Here is an 8,579-nt window from a genome sequence, read left to right as displayed (position 1 = left end):
GTGGTTCAGATCCTTGGGGCTGAAGCTGCTGTGGGTCATATCTATTGGGCAGCAGCTGCTTTACATATGATGTGTGTCAGATCTATGGGGCAGGAGCTGCTCGGCGGCGGCTGCTAGAGGTCGCTGCCTATGCGGCTCGACTAGGTCGGCAAGGTCTACCCGGCTCAGGGCAGGCCGTGGTGTTCGGCGGCGGCTGCTAGAGGTCGCTGCCTATGCGGCTCGACTAGGTCGGCACGGTCTACCTGGCTCCGAGCGGGCCGTGGTGCTCGGCGGCGGGTGCTAGAGGTCGCTGCCTATGCGGCTCAACTAGGTCGGCACGGTCTACCTGGCTCCGAGCGGGCCGTGGTGCTCGGCGGCGGGTGCTAGAGGTCGCTGCCTATGCGGCTCAACTAGGTCGGCACGGTCTACCCGGCTCACGGCGTGCCGTGGTGCTCGGCGGCGGCTGCTAGTGGTCGCTGCCTATGCGGCTCGCCTAGGTCGGCCCGGTCTACCCGACTCAGGGTGTGCCGTGCTGCTCGGCGGCGGCTGCTAGAGGTCGCTGCCTATGCGGCTTGACTAGGTCGGCACGGTCTACCCGGCTCCGAGCGGGCCAAGGTGCTCCGCGGCGGCTGCTAGAGGTCGCTGCCTATGCGGCTTGACTAGGTCGGCACGGTCTACCTGGCTCCGAGCGGGCCGTTGTGCTCGGCCGCGGCTGCTAGAGGTCGCTGCCTATGCAGCTCGCCAAGGTCGGCACGGTCTACCCGGCTCCGAGCGGGCCGTGGTGCTCGGCGGCGGCTGCTAGAGGTCGCTGCCTATGCGGCTCGACTAGGTCGGCATGGTCTACCCGGCTCCGAGCGGGCCGTGGTGCTCGGCGGCGGCTGCTAGAGGTCGCTGCCTATGCGTCTCGACTAGGTCGGCACGGTCTACCCGGCTCAGGGCGTGCCGTGGTGCTCGGCGTCGGCTGCTAGAGGTCGCTGCCTATGCGGCTCGACTAGGTCGGCACGGTCTAACCCGGCTCCGAGCGGGCCGTGGTGCTCGGCGGCGGCTGCTATATGTCGCTGCCTATGCGGCTCGCCTAGGTCGGCACGGTCTACCCGGCTCCAAGCGGACCGTGGTGCTCGGTGGCGGCGGCTAGAGGTCGCTGCCCGTGCCTCTTGCGTGTAGCTGCCAGGTCTACCCGCTTTCGGCTAGGCTTTGCAGCCCTGTGAGATGGGGGGGCGCTAAAGCTTCGGAGCTTGCTGGGGGGTCGCTGTAGTTTCTTACCTACCGGTACGTCGACGTAGAGCGCCGCTTACCCTCGGCGCCGCTGCCAATAGTCGGCGCCGTTCTTTTCCGAAGCCGTTTTTTCTTACGCCTTCCGTTTTCGTCTGCAGGAGCGAGCGCGTGCTCGTCTCCAGAGGCGGCAACGAGCGGGCGCAGGCGAGCGCGGTTGAGCGCCGGGCTGTGGATTTTTTCGGTTGCGGCTTCCCGCCGCTCTATCGCCATCCCTCGCTACGCGGCCTGCCCGCAGTCCGGATTTCCGGCTCGAACGGACCCCGCTCAAGTGCGCCGGCACGGTCCAACCGCACCCGGCGGGCACCGCTCGGCTCGGACGTTCCTCGGAATCAGCCAAATGTCGCTCCCGTGGCGTCTCCGCAGGCAAAAACGCATAGCCGGCGCCGCAAAGCTCGCGAGCCGCACCGAGCCGGGGAAACCGTGCCGTGGAGCAGCTGTGGGGCTGATGTGGGTGAGATCTATGGGGTAGGAGCTGCTGTGCGGCTGATGTGGGTCAGATCTATGGGCAGGAGCTGATGTAGGGAAGATTTGGGTCTGATCTATGGGTTAGGAACTGCTGTGGTTCAGATCTATGGGGCAGGAGCAGCTGTGGGGCACATGTGGGTCAGATCTATGGGTTAGGTGCCGCTTTGGGGAAAATGTGGGTCAGATCTATGGGGCAGGAGCTGCTGTGGGTCAGATTTGGGTCAGATCTATGGGGCAGGAGCTGCTGTGGGCCAGATTTATGAGTCAGGAGCTGCTGTGTGGCTGACGTGGGTCAGATCTATAAGGCAGGAGCTGCTGTGGGGCTGATGTGGGTCAGACCTATGGGGCAGGTGCTGCTGTGCGACATATGTGGGTCAGATCTATGGGGCAGGAGTTGCTGTGGGGCAGATGAGGACATATCTATGGTGCAAAATCTGCTGTTGGACTGATGTGGGTCAGATCTATGAGTTTGGAGCTGCTGTGGGGCACATGTGCGTCAGATCTATGGGCCAGGAGCTGCTGCGGGGCTGATTTGGGTCAGATCTATGGGTCAGGAGCTGCTGTGGGGCTGATGTGGGTCAGATCTATGGGGCAGGAGCTGCTGTGGGTCAGATCTATGGGGCAGGAACAGATGTGGGCCTGATGTTGGTCAGATTTATGGAGCAGGAGCAGCTGTGTTGCAGATGTGGGTCAGATCTATGGTGCAGGAGCTGCTGTGGGGCAGATATAGGGCATATCTATGGGGCAGGAGCTGCTGTGAGTCTGATGGGTGTTAGATCTATGGGGAGGAGCTGCTGTGGGGCAGAAGTGGGTAAGATCTATGGGGCAGGAGCTGCTGTGCGACAGATGTAGGTCAGATCTATGGGGCAGGAGCTGCTGTGCGACATATGTGGGTCAGATCTATGGGGCAGGATCTGCTGTGGGTCAGATTTGGGTCAGATCTATGGGGCAGGAGCTGCTGTGGGTCATATCTATTGGGCAGCAGCTGCTTTACATATGATGTGTGTCAGATCTATGGTGTAGGAGATACTGTGGGGCTGATGTTGGTCTGATCTATGGGGCAGGAGCTGCTGCGGGGCTGATTTGGGTCAGATCTATGGGGAAGGAGCTACTGAGGGGCAGATGGGGTTCAGGTCTATGGGGCAGGAGCTACTGTGGGGCTGATGTTGGTCTGATCTATGGGGCAGGAGCTGCTGTGCGACAGATGTGGGTCAGATCTATGGGGCAGGTACTGCTGTGCGACATATGTGGGTCAAATCAATGGGGCAGAGCTGCTCTTGGGAACATGTGGGTCAGATCTATGGGGCAGGAGCTGCTGTGGGGCTGATGTGGGTTAGATCTATGGGGCAGGAGCTGTTGTGGGGATGATGGGGGTCAGATCTATGGGGCAGGAGCTACTGTGGGGCTGATGTTGGTCTGATCTATGGGGCAGGATCTGCTGTGGGGCTGATGTGGGTTAGATCTATGGGGCAGGAGCTGTTGTGGGGCTGATGGGGGTCAGATCTATGGGGCAGGAGCTACTGTGGGTCAGATTTATGAGTCAGGAGCTGCTGTGTGGCTGATGTGGGTCAGATCTATGGAGCAGGAGCTGCTGTGGGGCATATGTGGGTCAGACCTATGGGGCAGAGCTGCTCTTGGGAACCTGTGGGTCAGATCTATGGGGCAGGAGCTGCTGTGGGGCTGATGTGGGTCAGATCTATAGGGCAGGAGCTGCCGTGCGACAGATGTGGGTCAGATCTATGCGGCAGAAGCTGCTGTGCGACAGATGTGGGTCAGATCTATGGGGAGGAGCTGCTGTGGGGCTGATGTGGGTCAGATCCTTGGGGCTGAAGCTGCTGTGGGTCATATCTATTTTGCAGCAGCGGCTTTACATATGATGTGTGTCAGATCTATGGTGCAGGAGCTGCTGTGCGACAGATGTGGGTCAGATCTATGGGGCAGCAGCTGCTTTACATATGATGTGTGACAGATCTATGGGGCAGGATCTGCTGTGGGGCTGATGTGGGTTAGATCTATGGGGCAGGAGCTGTTGTGGGGCTGATGTGGGTCAGATCTATGGGGCAGGAGCTACTGTGGGGCTGATGGGAGTCAGATCTATGGGGCAGGAGCTACTGTGGGGCTGATGGGGGTCAGATCTATGGGGCAGGAGCTACTGTGGGGCTGATGTTGGTCTCATCTATGGGGCAGGAGCTGCTGTGCGACAGATGTGGGTCAGATCTATGGGGCAGGTACTGCTGTGCGACATATGTGGGTCAGATCAATGGGGCAGGATCTGCTGTGGGGCTGATGTGGGAAAGATCTATGGGGCAGGAGATGCTTTGGGGCAGATGTGGGTCAGATCTATGGGGAATGAGCTGCTGTGGTGCTGATGTGTGTCAGATCCTTGGGGCGGAAGATGCTGTGGGTCATATCTATTGGGCAGCAGCTGCTTTACATATGATGTGTGTCAGATCTATGGGGCAGGAGCTGCTGTGGGGCTGATGTGGGTTAGATCTATGGGGCAGGAGCTGCTGTGGGGAACATGTGGGTCAGGTCTATGGGGCAGGAGCTGCTGTTGGGCAGATGTGGGTCAGATCTATGCGTCAGCAGCTGCTGTGGGGCTGATGTGGGTAATATCTATGGGGCAGGAACAGATGTGGGCCTGATGTTGGTCAGATTTATGGAGCAGGAGCTGCTGTGTTGCAGATGTGGGTAAGATCTATGGTGCAGGAGCTGCTGTGGGGCAGATGTGGGTCAGATCTATGGTGTAGGAGCTGCTGTGGGGCTGATGTGGGTCAGATCTATGGTGCAGGAGCTGCTGTGGTTAAGATCTATTTGGCAGGATCTGCTGTGGGGAATATTTGGGTCAGATCTATGGGGCAGGAGCTGCTGTGTGGCAAATGTGGGTCAGATCTATGGTGCAGGAGCTGCTGTGGGGCAGATGTAGGGCTTATCTATGGGGCAGGAGCTGCTGTGATGCTGATGGGTGTTAGATCTATGGGGAGGAGCTGCTGTGAGGCTGATGTGGGTCAGAGCTATGGGGCCGGAGCTGCAGTGGGGCCGATGGGGGTCAGATCTATGGGGCAGGAGCTACTGTGGGGCTGATGTGGGTCAAATCAATGGGGCAGAGCTGCTCTTGGGAACATGTGGGTCCGATCTATGGGGCAGGAGCTGCTGTGGGGCTGATGTGGGTCAGATCTATAGGGCAGGAGCTGCTGTGCGACAGATGTGGGTCAGATCTATGGGGCAGGAGCTGCTGTGGGGCTGATGTGTGTAAGATCTATGGGGTAGGAGATGGTGTTTTGCAGATGTGGGTCAGATCTATGGTGTAGGAGCTGCTGTGGGGATGACGTGGGTCAGATCTATGGGGCAGGAGCTGCTGTGGTTAAGATCTATTTGGCAGGATCTGCTGTGCGACAGATTTGGGTCAGATCTATGGGGCAGGAGCTGCAGTGGAGATGATGTACGTCAGATCTATGGGGCAGGAGCTGCTGTGGGGCTGCTGTGGGTTAGATCTATGGGGCAGGAGCTGTTGTGGGTCATATCTATTGGGCAGCAGCTGCTTTACATATGATGTGTGTCAGATCTATGGGGCCGGAGCTGCAGTGGGGCTGATGGGGGTCAGATCTATGGGGCAGGTGCTACTGTGGGTCTGAAGTGGGTCAAATCAATGGGGCAGAGCTGCTCTTGTGAACATGTGGGTCAGATCTATGGGGCAGGAGCTGCTGTGGGGCTGATGTGGGTTAGATCTATGGGGCAGGAGCTGTTGCGGGGCTGATGGGGGTCAGATCTATGGGCAGGAGCTACTGTGGGGCACATGTGTGTCAGACCTATAAGGCAGAAGCTGCAGAGGGGATGATGTAGGTCAGATCTATGGGGCAGGAGCTGCTGTGGGGCAGATGTAGGGCTTATCTATGGGGCAGGATCTGCTGTGAGGCTGATGGGTGTTAGATCTATGGGGAGGAGCTGCTGTGGTGCAGATGTGGGTCAGAGCTATGGGGCAGGAGCTGCTGTGGGGCAGAAGTGGGTAAGATCTATGGGGTAGGAGATGGTGTGTGGCAGATGTGGGTGAGATCTATGGTGTAGGAGCTGCTGTGGGGCTGATGTGGGTCAGATCTATGGGGCAGGAACTGCTGTGGTTAAGATCTATTTGGCAGGATCTGCTGTGGGGCAGATTTGAGTCAGATCTATGGGGCAGAGGCTGCTGTGGGGCATATGTGGTTAAGATCTATTTGGCAGGATCTGCTGTGGGGCAGATTTGAGTCAGATCTATGGGGCAGAGGCTGCTGTGGGGCATATGTGGGTCAGATCTATGGGGCAGGAGCTGCTGTGGGGCTGATGTGGGTCAGATCCTTGGGGCTGAAGCTGCTGTGGGTCATATCTATTGGGCAGCAGCTGCTTTACATATGATGTGTGTCAGATCTATGGGGCAGGAGCTGCTGTGGGGCTGATGTGGGTCAGATCTATGGAGCAGGAGCTGTTGTGGGGCTGATGGGGGTCAGATCTATGGGGCAGGAGCTACTGTGGGTCTGAAGTGGGTCAAATCAATGGGGCAGAGCTGGTCTTGGGAACATGTGGGTCAGATCTATGGGGCAGGAGCTGCTGTGGGGCTGATGTGGGTCAGATCTATGGGGCAGGAGCTACTGTGGGGCTGATGTTGGTCTGATCTATGGGGCAGGTGCTGCTGTGCGACATATGTGGGTCAGATCTATGGGGCAGGATCTGCTGTGGGGCTGATGTGGGAAAGATCTATGGGGCAGGAGATGCTTTGGGGCAGATGTGGGTCAGATCTATGAGGCAGGAGTTGCTGTGGGGCTGATGTGTGTCAGATCCTTGGGGCTGAAGCTGCTGTGGGTCATATCTATTGTGCTGCAGCTGCTTTACATATGATGTGGGTCAGGTCTATGGGGCAGGAGCTGCTGTTGGGCAGATGTGGGTCAGATCTATGCGTCAGCAGCTGCTGTGGGTCTGATGTGGGACAGATCTATGGGGCAGGAGCTGCTGTGGGGCTGCTGTGGGTTAGATCTATGGGGCACGAGCTGTTGTGGGTCATATCTATTGGGCAGCAGCTGCTTTACATATGATGTGTGTCAGATCTATGGGGCCGGAGCTGCAGTGGGGCTGATGGGGGTCAGATCTATGGGGCAGGAGCTACTGTGGGTCTGAAGTGGGTCAAATCAATGGGGCAGAGCTGGTCTTGGGAACATGTGGGTCAGATCTATGGGGCAGGAGCTGCTGTGGGGCTGATGTGGGTCTGATCTATGGGGCAGGAGCTACTGTGGGGCTGATGTTGGTCTGATCTATGGGGCAGGAGCTACTGTGCAACAGATGTGGGTCAGATCTCTGGGGCAGGTGCTGCTGTGCGACATATGTGGGTCAGATCAATGGGGCAGGATCTGCTGTGGGGCTGATGTGGGAAAGATCTATGGGGCAGGAGATGCTTTGGGGCAGATGTGGGTCAGATCTATGGGGCAGGAGTTGCTGTGGGGCTGATGTGTGTCAGATCCTTGGGGCTGAAGCTGCTGTGGGTCATATCTATTGTGCTGCAGCTGCTTTACATATGATGTGTGTCAGATCTATGGGGCAGGAGTTGCTGTGGGGCAGATGAGGGAAATATCTATGGTGCAAAATCTGCTGTTGGACTGATGTGGGTCAGATCTATGAGTTTGGAGCTGCTGTGGGGCACATGTGGGTCAGATCAATGGGCCAGGAGCTGCTGTGGGTCTGATGTGGGACAGATCTATGGGGCAGGAGCTGCAGTGGGGCTGCTGTGGGTTAGATCTATGGGGCAGGAGCTGTTGTGGTTCATATCTATTGGGCAGCAGCTGCTGTACATATGATGTGTGTCAGATCTATGGGGCCGGAGCTGCAGTGGGGCCGATGGGGGTCAGATCTATGGGGCAGGAGCTACTCTGGGGCTGATGTGGGTCAAATCAATGGGGCAGAGCTGCTCTTGGGAACATGTGGGTCAGATCTATGGGGCAGGAGATGCTGTGGGTCAGATCGATGGGGCAGGAGCTGCTGTGGGGAACATGTGGGTCAGGTCTATGTGGCAGGAGCTGCTGTGGGGCAGATGTGGGTCAGATCTATGGGTCAGCAGCTGCTGTGGGTCTGCTGTGGGTCAGATCTATGGGGCAGGAACAGATGTGTGCCTGATGTTGGTCAGATTTATGGAGCAGGAGCTGCTGTGTTGCAGATGTGGGTCAGATCTATGGTGCAGGAGCTGCTGTGGGGCAGATGTAGGGCTTATCTATGGGGCAGGATCTGCTGTGAGGCTGATGGGTGTTAGATCTATGGGGAGGAGCTGCTGTGGTGCAGATGTGGGTCAGAGCTATGGGGCAGGAGCTGCTGTGGGGCAGAAGTGGGTAAGATCTATGGGGTAGGAGATGGTGTGTGGCAGATGTGGGTGAGATCTATGGTGTAGGAGCTGCTGTGGGGCTGATGTGGGTCAGATCTATGGGGCAGGAACTGCTGTGGTTAAGATCTATTTGGCAGGATCTGCTGTGGGGCAGATTTGAGTCAGATCTATGGGGAAGAGGCTGCTGTGGGGCATATGTGGTTAAGATCTATTTGGCAGGATCTGCTGTGGGGCAGATTTGAGTCAGATCTATGGGGCAGAGGCTGCTGTGGGGCATATGTGGGTCAGATCTATGGGGCAGGAGCTGCTGTGGGGCTGATGTGGGTCAGATCCTTGGGGCTGAAGCTGCTGTGGGTCATATCTATTGGGCAGCAGCTGCTTTACATATGATGTGTGTCAGATCTATGGGGCAGGATCTGCTGTGCGGCTGATGTGGGTTAGATCTATGGGGCAGGAGCTGTTGTGGGGCTGATGGGGTCAGATCTAAGAGGGCAGGAGCTACTGTGGGGCTGATGTTGGTCTG

This window comes from Coturnix japonica, chromosome 27 (genome assembly GCF_054131305.1).
Source record: "Coturnix japonica strain WE chromosome 27, WE-NBRP24, whole genome shotgun sequence".
Classification (NCBI taxonomy): Eukaryota; Metazoa; Chordata; class Aves; order Galliformes; family Phasianidae; genus Coturnix; species Coturnix japonica.
Note: the sequence above shows the minus strand (reverse complement) of the source record.